Consider the following 15928-nt stretch of genomic DNA (forward strand, 5'->3'; position numbering starts at 1 on the left):
TCACCATTCCCCAAACATGCCAGAAGCTTTGGAGTCTCTGTGCCTTTGCAGGTTCTAGTTTCTCTGCTGGAAATGCCTTTCCCATCATCTCTACCTAGTAAACTATCACCTTGGCAATGTTGTTCATTGTTCTCTGTAAACACAAAAGAGCTGCTGTCCAGATCCACACAGTACAGGGGCATTGCCAAGCAGAGCACATTCAGACACTAAGCAAAGTATGGAAGTTGAAACCTGTGTCCCACAAGTATTTTCCAAGATGGTCCCTAAGACTTTCTACACACCTGGGCTGCTCTTTCAGTTTAGAAAATTTGCTCACCTTTCAAGAACAAATGGTGAAAGGGATTGAGAATGTTTATCTGAGAAAGACAAAGGCACTGACAGAGCTTCTTCTTAACTTGGTCATTTCTTACTCATCACATTATGCATCCCATTTTGCATAAACTTTTCTTTTTATCGTTCAATCATATGCAAAAATTAATCTTTCCATGTAACCACATATCCTGGAATAACATCATCTTAATGACCAGGTCATATTCTAGTGTCTATCTGTGACATAATATTCTGCCTGTCTTCTCTTTTTGGACATTTATTTCTAAACAGTTATTGTTATAAATGAAGGTCCAGTTAGTATTCTTGCTGTCAAATTAGTGTGCACATTCATGTGTGTTTTTTTAGAATGTGTCCCAAGTAAAGCAGCGTGCAAACCTCTAAAGCTTTGATACATACTGCTGAATTGCCCTCCTGAAATGCAGTATGGGTTAACCCTTATGTCCACAGCTATCAAAAGCCCATCTCCCCAAATGTTCACCAGTATTATTAATTTTAGCTATTTGATAGGTTCTAATTTAATTTGCATTTTTTACCACTGAGGTAGAACATTTTTTAATATTCATTTTCTTTTGTCAATTGCATATGCGTGCCCTTGACCCATTTTTATTAGATATTTTAGAATTTATATATGTATGTGTGTGTGTGTATATATATATATATATATATATATATATATATATATATATATATATATATATATATATATAAAGTGAGAAGCAGGGAGGCAGAAAGACAGACTTCCTCATGCGCCCTGACCAGGAGCCACCCAGCAAGCACACTAGGGGGTGATGCTCTGCCCATCTGGGGCCGCTGTTCCATTGCTTGGCAACCAAGATATTTTAGTGCCTGAGGCATGGCCATGGAGCCATCCTCAATGCCTGAGGCCAACTTGCTCGAACCATTTGAGCCATGGCCATAGGAGAAGAGAGAGATAGAGAGAAGGAGGAGGAGAAAAGGTGGAGAAACAGATGGTCACTTCTCTTGTGTGTCCTGACCGGGAATCGAACCTGGGACTTCCACATGCCAGGCCAACGCTCTACCACTGAGCTAACTAGCCAGGGTAGAATTGGTTTTTATATGCTCATTCACTTAACTCATCTTTATGCATATACTAATCAAATATTTTAAGAGCCCATTATGTGTCCAACCTTGTGCTATGCATAAGTATACTATGCTTACCTTATGAAATTTAAAATTTATCATTATGTAGAAAGCCAAAGTTTTTCTTAGTTTGTTATTACCTTTCTAAGTTTTAAAAAATATATTGAAGTTATCTTTAATTTTATAGTCAAATCTGTAAATCTTTGTAATTTCTGCTTTTGGTGTCAAACTGAGAATGGTCTTCCCTACTCCAAGAGAACATAAATTTTCACAAAAAGCTTCTACAGTTTCTACTCCCTCGGTCTTAGTTTGGGGTAGTAATGTGAGTTGGCACCTTTTCTGTACCTCCCTGGGTACTTTATTGTAAATCTGGAGAAAGGGCCTTTGGGAGCTAGCAGCCATCAGTTATATTGAACCAGAAGTCCTAGAGCATCACCTTAATTTCTTGTGTTTGTGGTGTGACTTGAATTCACTGTGGGTCACCCTGAAGGACAGAACTGGAGCCACAAGTAGAAGTTACAAGGAAGCAGATTTTATCTTAAAGAAATTAAGGATAAGAGTTTCAGATTCCAAGATGACGACAGAGTAGACAGACATTTCAACTGGCACCTCCCAGGACCAAATTGAATTACAATTTAAGAACAATCATCTTGAAAACTAACTTTGGACTAAATGAAAGGGGTCTATAACCAAGGATCACAGAAGAAGCCACAACAAAACTTGTAGGAAGGGCAGAGGCATGGAAAGGGCTGCCCAGGTCCCAGGAGCAAGTGGCGGCGGAGGATCTAGAGGGACTCTCACTGTGGGAGGTTCACCCTGAGAGGGGAGGGTCTTAAGTCCCAGGTTCAACACTCCAGCCTAGAGCCCCTCAGAGCCTAGAAAAGGCACCAACACAGCATTTGGCAGTGAACAGAGCCAAGGTTTCTGTCTGTGAGAGAGATGGGAGCTCTCAGAGACACAGGATTCATCTTAAAAGGGCCAGCGCAGAAAATCTCGTTCACAACCACTGATCCAGGCTCCAGAGGAGGGAGAGCTGGGGGGGGCTGAGAGGACTGAGAGTGTAAAGTTGATGGTCTGAGGAGAAACACACCGTGGGGGACGGCCACTGGAACCTCTATGCTGAGTCATTCCCCAATACTATAGTCACCATCTTTCTTTGGTGGAACAGTCGCCTCCATGTGGCATCAGCCTGGAGGAAAGCAGCTTCCCCATCTTTGGGAACCTCTCCTGCTCCACACTGTAGAGACAGGGCCATGCTGAGAAATGAACCCAGAGGCAGGGGGGCGCATCAGGGACTCAGTTTTCTGGCTTTGAGACCAGAGCTTACCCCTCCACTGCACTCTCCAGAGTCTATGACTGGTGCTTCCACCTCATGGGAGATTCAGTAGAAACTGTCCAGACTGTGGGCAGACCACATCTCTGGGTCTCAGAGGCCACACCTACTGGGCTCCTGGGGCCACACCCTACTGAGGTCTGTGAAAAATGTCTGGACAGACTGATACCTGGGGCCGAGGTGTGGAGCCACACCCACCACCCTTCCTAACCCTGAACTGCTGCAGGCTTTAGACTCTACCAGAGGTTTTTTCAGTGGCCAAGCCCATCAAGCAGCCAGCAGACAGAGGCTGCAGGAGGTGGGTGTAAGGGAACCTTGGCCTTTTAAGCTGACCTTCCCCCAGACCTAGTGTGGGTAAAAGCTAGCCTAGGTGTGCAGCTTATTTCCATGTGCACCTGGGCCCAGCAAAGGCAACCACAAACTCTGGATTATAGCTCCAAGAAGGTTGCTGAGGGCCAATCATAGGCAGAGTCTCCCACTGGTCTGTGCCGGGTTCCCTCCAGGGAGGCCTAGGGCTGGCACATCCAGTAGCCAGGTGTGGAGAGCATCGGTTCAGGACTTAACAACCCTTGCTACTGGTGTGTCCTAAGGAAGGGTTCCTCAGACCTGGCCCAACTGAAGCGAGTTCTGCTCTCTGTGATCAGCACCAGCACAGCGGCTCATGTGCAATGGATAGTGTGGAGCTTACAGTCAGCCAGCCTGGCTGCTGGATATCTTGCCCCTCTGGGCTAGATACCACAAGGGGAAAGAGAGAGAGGCTTGGAGCATGGACAATTAAAGTGTGGGTCCCCACAAGCCTATTGTTTGGTCTGGTTGAGGAGCTTGGCCACTTTCTGGGTGGGGGGCACAGTCAGCCCCAGGGAAGACTCTCTCAGTCTTCCTCCCTGAGACCAGGAACTCACAAGCTGGAAAAGCTTCTGTAGAGGGGACTGTTGGCCCCACCCAATCCGAACCTGCTGCTCACCTACTGAGGAGAAATAGAATTAGAGTATCCAGTAATGTCTGATGGATTAGGCTCTTGAATAGGAACCACATTTCCAGTACTGAGTTCCTGATGAAGAGACCCCTGAAGTAGGGGGTACCACTAACATTGTATTTCCAACCTCAGCTTCCCTAACCCATCAAGCTTGCAACCTGTAGAGGGGTTGGTGGGGTGAGGACAGTCTGAGCCCACACTACAGTCTTTCTACAAAAGACTCTGGGAAGACTACACAGCTGCAACAGGAGGTGGAGCAGCTGAAAAGTGGAGGCAAATCTTATGGAATTGGGGGATTTTACAGAGTTGCTGTCTTCATCATCTCTAAGCAGAAAGAAGCTGATCTTTATAACTAAGTTGGCCCCTCCCATACTACCCAGGCACAGAAAATACAGACACAAAGAGTGAACAGAGCAGTAGCTCCATACAGGTAGCCTTCAGTGGGTTTCAAACAAAGCTGACACCAACCCAAGAAGACCCAGAACCAACACAACCAGTAGTGGATGGCAGACAGCACCAATGCTAGACTCAGCTAGCTACACAAACAGCATGTCAGGAAGAGGAGGCCAGCAGGCACCAGACGCTGTGAAGAATAAATACACCCAACAGGACAGACACTGCACATTGTCAAATATACGTGATCACAGTTGACCCTTAGAGCCAACCAGCCTAAAGGGATAACCACACCCACAAAAGGACCAACTACATTCAATATGCACATGCAATAGGAGGGTAAACACTACCCTCAAGAAGCATTCCTAGAGCAAGGAACTCAGGTGGCCAGGATGTTAGTACCACTGAGCCCATCTTCCTCATAAAGACACCACAACAAATTTTAAAGTCAGACAGTGCTACCTAATATGCAGACAAAATGGGCAGATAAAGAAATATGACTCAAATGAATCAACAAGAGAAATCGCTAGAAAAAGAACTAAATGAAATGAAAGAAACCAAAGTATCAAACACAGAACTTAAAATAATGATTTTTAGGATGTTCAAGTCTATTAGAGCAACAATGGGTGATCACAATGAGAAAAACAAAGAGATAGCAGCATCAAAAAGGACATTGAAATCATAAGAAAGAACCAGTCAGAATTGACAAATACAATATCAGAAATGAAGACTACACTAGAAGTAATCAACAACAGGCTGGATGAAGCAGAGGATCAAATAAGCGATTTAGAGGACAAGATAAATGTAAGCACATAAGCAGAGCAGCAAAAAGAGGCTTAAATAGACTGAGGATACTCTAAGAGAACTCTGTGACATCATGAAGAGACACAGCATCTACATCATAGGGGTTCCGGAAGAAGAAGAGAACAAACAAGGGATAGAGAACCTGTTTGAAGAAATCATAGCTGAAAATTTCCCTAAATTGATGAAGGAAAAAGTCACACAAGTACAAGAAGCACAGAGAGTCCCATTAGAGATGAACTCAAGAAGGCCTACACCAAGACACATCATAATTATAATGCCAAAGTTAAGAGACAAAGAACACTAAAAGCTGCAAAAGAAAGCAGCTAATTACCTACAGAAGAGCCCCATAAGGATAACATCAGACTTTTCAACAGAAACACTTCAGACCAGAAAAGATTGGCAAAAAATATTTAAAGTGATGCAAAACAAAAACCTACAGCCAAGACTACTTTATCCAGCAAGACTATCATTTAAAATTGAAGGAGAAATCAAATGTTTCCCAGAAAAAAAAAAAGACACAAGAACTTCATTACAATCAAACCAGTACTACATGAAATGTTAAGGAGCCTGCTATAAAAAGAGCAAAGGAAAAAAGAAATTGAGAGAAAACATTGTAGGTTTAAAGAATAAAATGGCAATAAATAAGTACATATCAATAATAACCTTAAACATAAGTGGATTAAATGCTCCAATCAAAAGACATAGGGTAGCTGCATGGATAAGAAAATAGGACCCGTCACATATACACTATGGAATACTACTCAGCCATAAGAAATGATGACATCGGATCATTTACAGCAAAATGGTGGGATCTTGATAACATTATACGAAGTGAAATAAGTAAATCAGAAAAAAACAGGAACTGCATTATTCCATACGTAGGTGGGACATAAAAGTGAAACTAAGAGACATTGATAAGAGTGTGGTGGTTACGGGGGGGGGGGGGAGGGGGGAAAGGGAGAGGGAAAGGGGGAGGGGGAGGGGCACAAAGAAAACTAGATAGAAGGTGACAGAGGACAATCTGACTTTGGGTGATGGGTATGCAACATAATTGAAAGACAAGATAAACTGGACTTGTTGATCTTTGAATATATGTAACCTGATTTATTGATGTCACCCCATTAAAAAATAAAATTATAATTAAAAAAAAAAAAAAGAAAATAGGACCTGTATATATGCTGTTGACAAGAAACCCACCTCAGAACAAAAGATACATATAGACTAAAAGTGAAGAGGTGGAAAAAAGTGTTTCATGCAAATAGAAATTAAAAAGAAAAGTTAGGGTAGCAATACTTATATCTGACAGAATGGCCTTTAAAGCAAAGGCTATAGTAAGGGATAAAGAAGGCCACTACATAATGATAAAAGGAGCAATCCAACAAGAGAATTTAACCATTGTAAATATTTTTGCACCTAATATAGGAGCACCTAAATATATAAAGCAGATTTTTTTTTTAATTTTTTTTTTTTTTTTTCATTTTTCTGAAGCTGGAAACAGGGAGAGACAGTCAGACAGACTCCCGCATGCGCCCGACCGGGATCCACCCAGCACGCCCACCAGGGGCGATGCTCTGCCCACCAGGGGGCGATGCTCTGCCCATCCTGGGCGTCGCCATGTTGCGACCAGAGCCACTCTAGCGCCTGAGGCAGAGGCCAAGGAGCCATCCCCAGCGCCCGGGCCATCTTTGCTCCAATGGAGCCTTGGCTGCAGGAGGGGAAGAGAGAGACAGAGAGGAAGGCGCGGCGGAGGGGTGGAGAAGCAAATGGGCGCTTCTCCTGTGTGCCCTGGCCAGGAATCGAAACCGGGTCCTCCGCACGCTAGGCCGACGCTCTACCGCTGAGCCAACCGGCCAGGGCTATAAAGCAGATTTTGATGGACATAAAAGGCGAGACTGACAGCAATACTAAAATAGTAGGGGATTTTAATACCCTACTAACATCAATGGATAGATCCTCCAGACAGAAAATTAAGAAACAGCGCACTTAAATGACCCACTAGATCAACTGGATTTAATTAATATCTTCAGAACCTTTAATCCCAAAGCAGCAGAATATACATTTTTTTCAAGTGCTCATGGTACATTTTCTAGGATAGACCACATGTTAGGACACAAAACAAGTCTCAGTAAATTTAAGAAAATTGAAATCATGTCAAGCATCTTCTCGCTAGAAAAAGAACTAAATGAAATGGAAGAAACCATGTAATTAGAAATCAACTACAATAGAAAAACTGAAAAATATTCAAACACTTGGAGGCTACATGTTATTAAATAACAAATGGTTATCAATGAGATCAAGGAAGAAGTCAACAATTTCCTAGAAATAAATGAAAATGAACATACAACAACTCAAAATCTATGGGACACAGCAAAAGCAGTCCTGAGAGGGAAGTTCTTAGCATTACAGGCATATCTTAAAAAGCAAGAAAAAGTCCAAATAAACAACATTACCCTGCACATAAAAGAACTAGAAAAAGGACAAGTAAATCCCAGAAGAAGTAGAAGGAAGGAAATAATAAAACTTAGAGCAGAAATAAATGACATAGAGGTTAAAAAGAACAATATAAAAAAATCAATGAAAGCAAGAACTGGTTCTTTGAAAAGGTAAACAAGAATGATGAACCCAGGCTCATCAAGAAAAAAGAGGGAGAGGATCCAAATATATAAAATTAGAAATCAAAGTGGAGAAGTAACAACTGACATCACAGAAATATAAAAGATTGTAAGAAAATACTATGAAGATCTATTGTATATGCCTAAATATTGGACAACCTAGGTGAAATGGATAAATTCCTAGAAACATGCAATCTTCCAAATCTTAATCTAGAAGAATCAGTAAACCTAAACAGACCAATTACAACAAATGAAATTGAAACAGTTATCAAAAAAGTCCCAGTAGCCTGACCAGGCAGTGGTGCAGTGGATACAGTGTTGGACTGGAATGCAAGGACTCAGGTTCTAGACACCGAGGTCACCAGCTTGAGCATGGGTTCATCTGATTTGAGCAGAGTTCACCAGCTTGGACCCAAGGTCACTGGCTTGAGTAAAGGGTTACTTGGTCTGCTGTAGCCCTATGGTCAAGGCACATATGAGAAAGCAATCAATGAACAACTAAGGTGCTGCAATGGAAAATTAGTGCTTCTCATTTCTCTCCCTTCTTGTCTGTCTGTCCCTATCTGTCCCTCTCTTTGACTCTCTTTCTGTCTCTGTCAAAAAAAAAAAACTCCCAGCAAACAAAAATCCTGGACAATATGGCTTCACAGGCAAATTTTACCAAACATTCAAAGAAGAACACCTATCCTTCTCAAGCTATTCAAAAAAATTCAAGAGGAGGAAGCTACTTTTATGAGGCAAGCATTATCCTCATTCCAAAACCAGGTAAAGACACTACAAAGAAAGAAACTATAGGCCAATATTCCTGATGAACACAGATGCTAAAATTCTAACAAAATATTAGCAAACCAGATCCAGCAATACATTAAAAAGATCATACATCATGATCAAGTGGGATTTATTCTGGGGAGGCAAGGCTGGTACAATATTCATACATCAATCAATGTGATTCATCACATAAATAAAATGGAAGATAAAAAGCACATGATTGTATCAATAGAAGCAGAAAAAGCATTTGATAAAATCCAGCACCCACTTATGATCAAAACTCTGAGCAAAGTGGAAATACAAGAAACACACCTCAACACAATAAAGGTCATATATGACAAAGCAACAGCCAACATCATCCTCAATGGACAAAAAATAAAAGCAATCTACTTAAAATCAGGAACAACACAGGGTGCCCCTTTTCACCACTCTTAGTCAACATATTTCTGAAAGTCCTAGCCACAACAATCAGAAAAGAATAAGAAATAAAAGGCATCCAAATTGGAAACAAAGAAGCAAAACTGTCATTATTTGCTGATGATATGATACTGTACACAGAAAACCCAAAAGTCTCAGTCAGAAAACTACTAGACCTGATAAATGAAGTTGGCAAGGTGGCAGGATATAAAATCAATATTCAGAAATCAGTGGCATTTTTATACACCAACAATAAACTGTCAGAAAGAGGAATTAAGGAAACAATCCCCTTCGCTATTGCAACAAAAACAAAGTACTTAGGAATGAATTTAACCAAGGAGGTAAAAGACTTGTACTTGGAAAACTATAAGCCATTGAAAAAAGAATCAAGGAAAATACAAACAAATGGAAGCATATACCATGTTCATGGATAGGAAGAATAAACATCACTAAAATGTCTATACTACCCAAAGCAATCTATAGAATCAATGCAATTCTTATTAAAATACCAATGACATACTTCACAGATCTAGAAAAAATATTCCAAAACTTTATATAGAACCAAAAAAAGAACCCAAATAGCCTTAGCAATCTTGAAAATGAAGAACAAAGTGGAAAATATCACACTTCCTGATATCAAGTTATACTACGGGCTATTATATTCAAAACAGGTTGGTACTGGGGGAGGGGCACAGAGAAAACTAGACAGAGGGTGACGGAGGACAATCTGACTCTGGGTGAGGGGTATGCAACATAATTTAATGATAAGATAACCTAGACATGTTTTCTTTGAATATATGTACCCTGAATTATTAATGTCATCCCATTAACATTAATAAAAATTTATTTAAAAAAAAAAAAAAAAAAAACAGGTTGGTACTGGCATAAGAACAGGCATACGGATCAATAGAACAGAACAGAGAACTCAGAAATACACCCATGCCTTTATGGTCAATTGATATTTAACAAAGAAGGCAAGAGTGTACAATGGAGTAAAGACCGTCTCTTTAAGAAATAGTGTTGAGGCCCTGGCCGGTTGGCTCAACGGTAGAGCGTCGGCCTAGCGTGCGGAGGACCCGGGTTCGATTCCCGGCCAGGGCACATAGGAGAAGCGCCCATTTGCTTCTCCACCCCTCCACCGCACCTTCCTCTCTGTCTCTCTCTTCCACTCCCGCAGCCAAGGCTCCATTGGAGCAAAGATGGCCCAGGCGCTGGGGATGGCTCTGTGGCCTCTGCCCCAGGCGCTAGAGTGGCTCTGGTCGCAACATGGCGACACCCAGGAGGGTCGCAACATGGCGACGCCCAGGATGGGCAGAGCATCGCCCCCTGGTGGGCAGAGCGTCGTCCCCTGGTGGGCGTGCCGGGTGGATCCCGGTCGGGCGCATGGTGGAGTCTGTCTGACTGTCTCTCCCTGTTTCCAGCTTCAGAAAAATGCAAAAAAAAAGAAAGAAAGAAATAGTGTTGATTAAAAAAAATAGTGTTGAGAAAATTGAACAGGTACATGCAAGAACATGAAACTAGACCACCAACCCACACCATTCACAAAAATAAACTCAAAATGAATAAATGACTTAAATGTAAATTGTGAAACCATAAAAATCTTGGAAGAAAACATAGGCAGTAAACTCTCTGATATTTCGCATAGTAATATTTTTGCCAATATATCCCCACAGGCAAATGAAATAAAAGACAAAATAAATAAATGGGACTATATCAAACTAAAAAACTTTTGCACAGCAAAAGATACCATTAACAAAATTAAAAAACAACCCACACAATGGGAGAACATATTTGCTGATATGTCAGATAAGGGGTTAATAACCAAAATTTATAAAGAACTTTTAAAACTCAACACCAGGAAGGTAAACAATCCAATTTAAAAATGGGCAAAGGACCTGAATAGATACTTTGCCAAAGAGGACATACAGATGGCCAATAGGCATATGAAAAAATGCTAACCTCACTAATCATCAGAGAAATACAAATTAAAAACACAATGAGATATCACCTTGCACCTGTCAGAAGGGCGCTCATTAACAAATCAACATACAACAAGTGCTGGCGAGGGTGTGGAGAAAAAGAAACCCTTGTGCACTGTTGGTGGGAATGCAGACTTGTGTAGCCACTGTGGAAAACAGTATGACATTTCCTCAAAAAATTAAAAATGGAGTTGCCTTTCACCCAGCTATCCTACTTTTAAGAATAAATCCTAAGAATCCCAAAGCACTGATTCAAAAGAAGATATGCACCCCCATATTTATTGCAGCATTGTTTACAATAGCCAAGATCTTGAAACAGCCCAAGTGTCTATCAGTGGATGAGTGGATAAAAAAGCAATGATATATATACATGATGGAATACTACGTGGCCATTAAAAAGAAGGAAATCTTACTTTTTTGCAATGGCACAAATGGACCTGGAGATCATTATGCTAAGTGAAATAAGCCAGGCAGAGAAAGACAAATAGCATATGATCTCACTCATATGTGGAATCTAATGAACACAGTGAACTGAAGAATGGAATAGAGGCAGAGGCAGGGTCACAGGGAGCAGAGGGACAGGTGCCAAAGGGAAGGGGGATGAGGGGATGAAACCAGAAAAGGTGAAAGGATTAGTGAAATTCTATTGTATATACATAACACAGAGATACAGATAACAGAACAGCAATTCCAGAGGGAAGGGGGGAAGGGAGTTTAATGGGGGCATGTTGTTGAGGGGTGAGCGTGTTATATTGAGTGGGACACTTAAATCCATGTCAACACAATTTAAAAATATGTTTTTAAATAATTCTTTTTAAAAGTGTATCAACAACAGAATGGGCTGCCCAAGTCATGCAGAAGCTCCCTGTCACCAAGCAGGGATAAAACCAGTTAAACCACAGGGCTAGGGCATCATAGAGGGTTCCTGCAGCAGATCAGTGTCCTCAGACTTGAGCACAGAATTGCCTAGAAGGTTTGTTAAAACACAGACTGCTGCTTCCTATTCTCAGAGTTTCTGATTCAGTTGTTCCGGGCCAGGGCCTGGGAACAAACATTTCTAACAAGCTCCCAAGTGTTGTTGATACTGCAGCTCCAGGAACCACATTTTGAGAACCAGTGAGATAAATGGAACTAGGTGACCTTCAAGGTCCCTCTAAAGCTGAGAGCTTGGGATTCTAAGTCAACATTTCTATACCTATTTGACCACCAAGCCACTACTTTCCCATATTTCTCCATAGAGTATCTATTGACACAATTGGAGAATAACGAGCCTAGCTTAAATCTAAATAGTAAGCCCAACCAGTTGTAGAGAAATCCTTCCCGACTGCAGACACTTCTGTTCCTGGATTACCAATTTCAAACAGAGAAGTTTGCAACTCACGGAATTTCATTGAAGCCAGTGGTTTTCAACCTGGCTGCACAGGTTGGTTATCTGGGGAGCATTAAAGCACTTACACCAGGGCCCCACCCCTAAGGTTCCATTTCGTTTGTCTGGGAAAAGGTCTGCACATTAGTGTTTTAAAACTAGTGATTTAAAACAAATGATTCCAATAGGCAGCCAGGGTTGAGAATCAGTGATCTAGTCCAGTTCCTTGTTTTTTATCCAGGGAAGCATCTTCTCTTTCCTTCTGGAAACTCTTTGAAGGCAACTCCCCATACTCTTTAGTAACCTTATGCTTATGTCTCATAAGGGAAATGGATAGTGACAATCTGTATACACTTTTAAGTCTCTTTCTTGTCAAGAAGGTGGTTAGCGTAACTTCTGGATGCTGTAGTGTTACGACTTCTTGGATAAAAAGGATGGAAAAGAGAACATTTTACTCTGCCTCGTATGTCTTTTCTGGATGGAATTCAGTACCGACCAGTCCAAACCCTCTCCAGTCATTTTTACCCCAAGGCAAACCCCACCTCCCATCACGAGCTCCGGGAGACAGCCACTGGGGTTGGATGTCCTTGTTTCCAGCTCCTTTGTCTCTCCCAGACCTGGTATCAGGAGTCAGGTACATTCCATCACTATCAGCACAAACAAAATATCAAGGTGCACTGAGCTTGTTTTGCAAGGCTTGCAATCAGAAGAGACCCAGGAAACATATACAAATGTGCATAAACAATGTTTGAAACTCATCTGAAGCACAGAGGTTGTGAAATCCTCTCCCAGAGCTCCAGGCCCCAGGCTGCTGCCATCTGTGCAGCTGTTTCCAATAAGGGAACTTCCGGTCACATGGGTACCAAGTCTTCCTACTGTCACAGAAGCGAGAATGATCTGGGCAAGTTACCTCCAGGGGAAGAGAGCATCCTCGGCCTGGTCCTTCAAAAGCAGATGAGCCTCCTGTCACATAAGTGGACTCAGAAAAAGTACCGTTTCTTTTCTCCTTGTCTCTTCTTCCTCCTTCACATTCCCTGCATTACTCTTTTTTTCATCGCCCTTCACCTTGTCTGCCTTCCTTAGACAGGCTTTCATTAAACATCTCTAGTGCTCCCACTTAGAGCCTATAACTGGACAAAACACTAGGGACACCAGTTAGACTGGAACTTAATTTTGGCCTCCTGGACTTCAGTGTATGATCTGGAAGAGAAGAGATGGTCAAACATCGTACTAACTGCAGATGGTTTTAGAAGCTTAAACCCATTCACAATAACTTTGAGAATAACTATGATCTCCATTTTATAGAACAGAAACTGAAGCCCAGGGCAGGTTACTAATACTCCCAAGGATTCACACAGTTGGTAAGGGGAAGAGGGAAGATCTGAGTTCAGGACTCTCAAACTTGAAAGTCTTGTTGAGCATTTTTCTATGAACCAAACTCCGTTTTGATAGTGAGTACCCACTGATTATTAAGCTGTGTTCCTGCCCTTGAGGAGTGGGAACAAGTGGACAAGTTCCCAAGCACTACTCCGTGTGAAGAGATGGGATTGAGCTGAGTACGTGAGATGTGGGGGATATACCCAGGAAGGGCATTCCACCAGATTTGGAGTCAAAACTGCTAGAAGTTACCTTTATGCTGAAACCAGAAGGAGAGTTGTGGGAAGACAATATTCTAATGAGAGAGAAGCTTGAGCAAGGGTCCAGAGGTGGGCCTGTGTCTCCTTCAGGGAGGCACAAGGAATGAGCAGTGGTAGGAGACAGACAGCGAGGCAGTGAGGAGGGAGCAAGGAGAAGTGGCAGTATGGGGACCTAGTCGAAGGACCACTCTAGGACAGCGGAGAATTACTGCAAGTGCTTTAAGCAGGAGTGTGACCAGATTTGTGTTTTAGAAAAGCCACACTGACTGCCACATGGAGATGGGGGCAACGAGAGATGGGGGCAGCCTGAACAGAAGCAGTGGTGGGCAAGGAGGGAAGAGTCTGGACTCGAGAGATGCTGAGGAGACAGAATGGCTAGATGTGGAGGATGAGGGAGAGGAGGGTGTCAAGGGGGACCTCCAGGCTCTGGCCTAAGTGACTGACCTGGCTGTGACCTCGCCAAGATGAGGGCACAGGAAGAAGAGCTGTGGGGGGAGAAGATGAGGACTTAGCCTTTATCTTACCAAGTTGGAGGTGCCTTTGAGACATCTGAGCCAAGATGGCCAGGAGCAGGACCAGGGTGAGGCAAGAGGGACATTTAAGGCACAGACTTTGAGGAGGCACTTGCTCTCAGGGTCCTGCACGTACAGGGTGCAGGGTGGGCACCTGGGGGGCCTGAGAGTGAGCGCCTCTGTGGAGCTGGGCCCTAGATGCCTCACCCTAGTCCTGACCTGTGCACGAGGAAGTTTGCTCTGGTGAGAGTTCTGAGCTAGAGGAAGATCTGGGAGTCATCACCATGGCAGACAAGGCCAATGTGAACAGATGGGACACCAGGGACAGTGTGTACAGAAAGAAGAGAAATAGGTTAAGCATAGAACCCCACGGTCACATCCTTTAAGTCAAGGTGGGGAAAGAAAAAGGTGTACTTAGGAGGAACAGCCAGAGTCAGAGAAGATTTGACAGGAGAGTCTAGAGTTGTGGAAACTGAGAGAAGATGGTACATCCTGGAGGAGGGTGGGGTAAATAGTGTCAAGGGATGGAAAAGTTAGATGCAAGCTGACACCAGTCCTCTAATTATACTAGTAGTTTGAAGGTCATGGAAACTTTGATGACCGAGTTTCTGTGAAATGACAGGGGCAGGACAAAAACTTAGCAGAGAATGGGATGGCCCTGGCTGGTCCCTCAGTGAATAGAGCGTCTGCTCGGCATATGGACATCCCAGGTTCAATTCCAGGTCAGAGCACACAAAAGAAATGACCATCTTCTTCTCTCTCCCTCTCTCTTCCCTTTCTCTTCCTCTTCCCCTCCCACAGCCAGTGTCTCAGTTGGTTTGAGTGTGGCCCTGGGCACTGAGGGTAGCTCATTTGTTCAATCGTATCCGCCTCAGATGCTAAAAATAGCTTGGTACTCGAGCATCAGCCCCAGACAAGGGAACTGAGTGGATTTCAGTCGGGGCACATGTGGGAGTATGTCTCACTATCCACCCTTCTATCACCTAAAAAAAGAAAAAGAGTAAGAGAGAGAGAATGAGAAGTGATGGAGTTGGAAAAGGCTTTTTGTTTTATGAAAATGGGGTCCTGAGCATGATTAAGTGTTCATAACAGAGGCCCAGAAGAGGAAGAAGTAGATAAGAAGAGCTCATTGATGGAGTACAGGAGCCCTAAGGAGGAGGACTCAGAGTACCTAGAGGCCATGAAGTGCCACTTTTCCTTAGTGACATGGTTAGCAGAGCCCAAAATGGGCTCTTAGGTATAGGTGAGAGGGCAGGGAGCTGAGGAACCTATTTCATAGCTGCTGTCTTGTCTATGATGAGACTAGCAGAGTGGAACAGATGGGGGTGGAGCTCCTGAGGAGAGAGGAGGTGGAGGAAACCAGCGATACTTTCAGAATCTCATGGCTCCTGAATGTCAGCATTTTCTTTAGTTTTAGGTGAATGTTTCCACTTCATGCTAGAAACGTGGTAACTCAGGATATAATCACACAAGCAAGTCACTTCAAAATTCCACCTCCAGGAGAACCTCCTCTCAGGTTCCTTGAATATATTGCTATCAGCTTATTTCTTAGTTGCTCTAGGTTTATTTCTTAGTGGCAGAGTGAAAGTAATGGCCTTTTCTACCCACAATCCTAAAGAGCAGTGCTAACTGCTTTGAGGTTTTTTATTGTTTTGTTAATGGGGGTCTCTCGCTTCTTGGAGAAGTTAATACCATAATAT

General features: G+C 42.8%; 1 protein-coding gene across 1 annotated transcript in view; it reads left to right on the forward strand.

Moving 5' to 3' along the window:
- The window catches only part of ANTXR1 (ANTXR cell adhesion molecule 1), a 243937-nt gene that overhangs the window by 178220 nt on the left and 49789 nt on the right, over positions 1-15928 (forward strand). The gene's annotated exons all lie outside the window — the stretch shown is intronic.

Source organism: Saccopteryx bilineata, chromosome 3 (genome assembly GCF_036850765.1).
Source record: "Saccopteryx bilineata isolate mSacBil1 chromosome 3, mSacBil1_pri_phased_curated, whole genome shotgun sequence".
NCBI lineage: Eukaryota > Metazoa > Chordata > Mammalia > Chiroptera > Emballonuridae > Saccopteryx > Saccopteryx bilineata.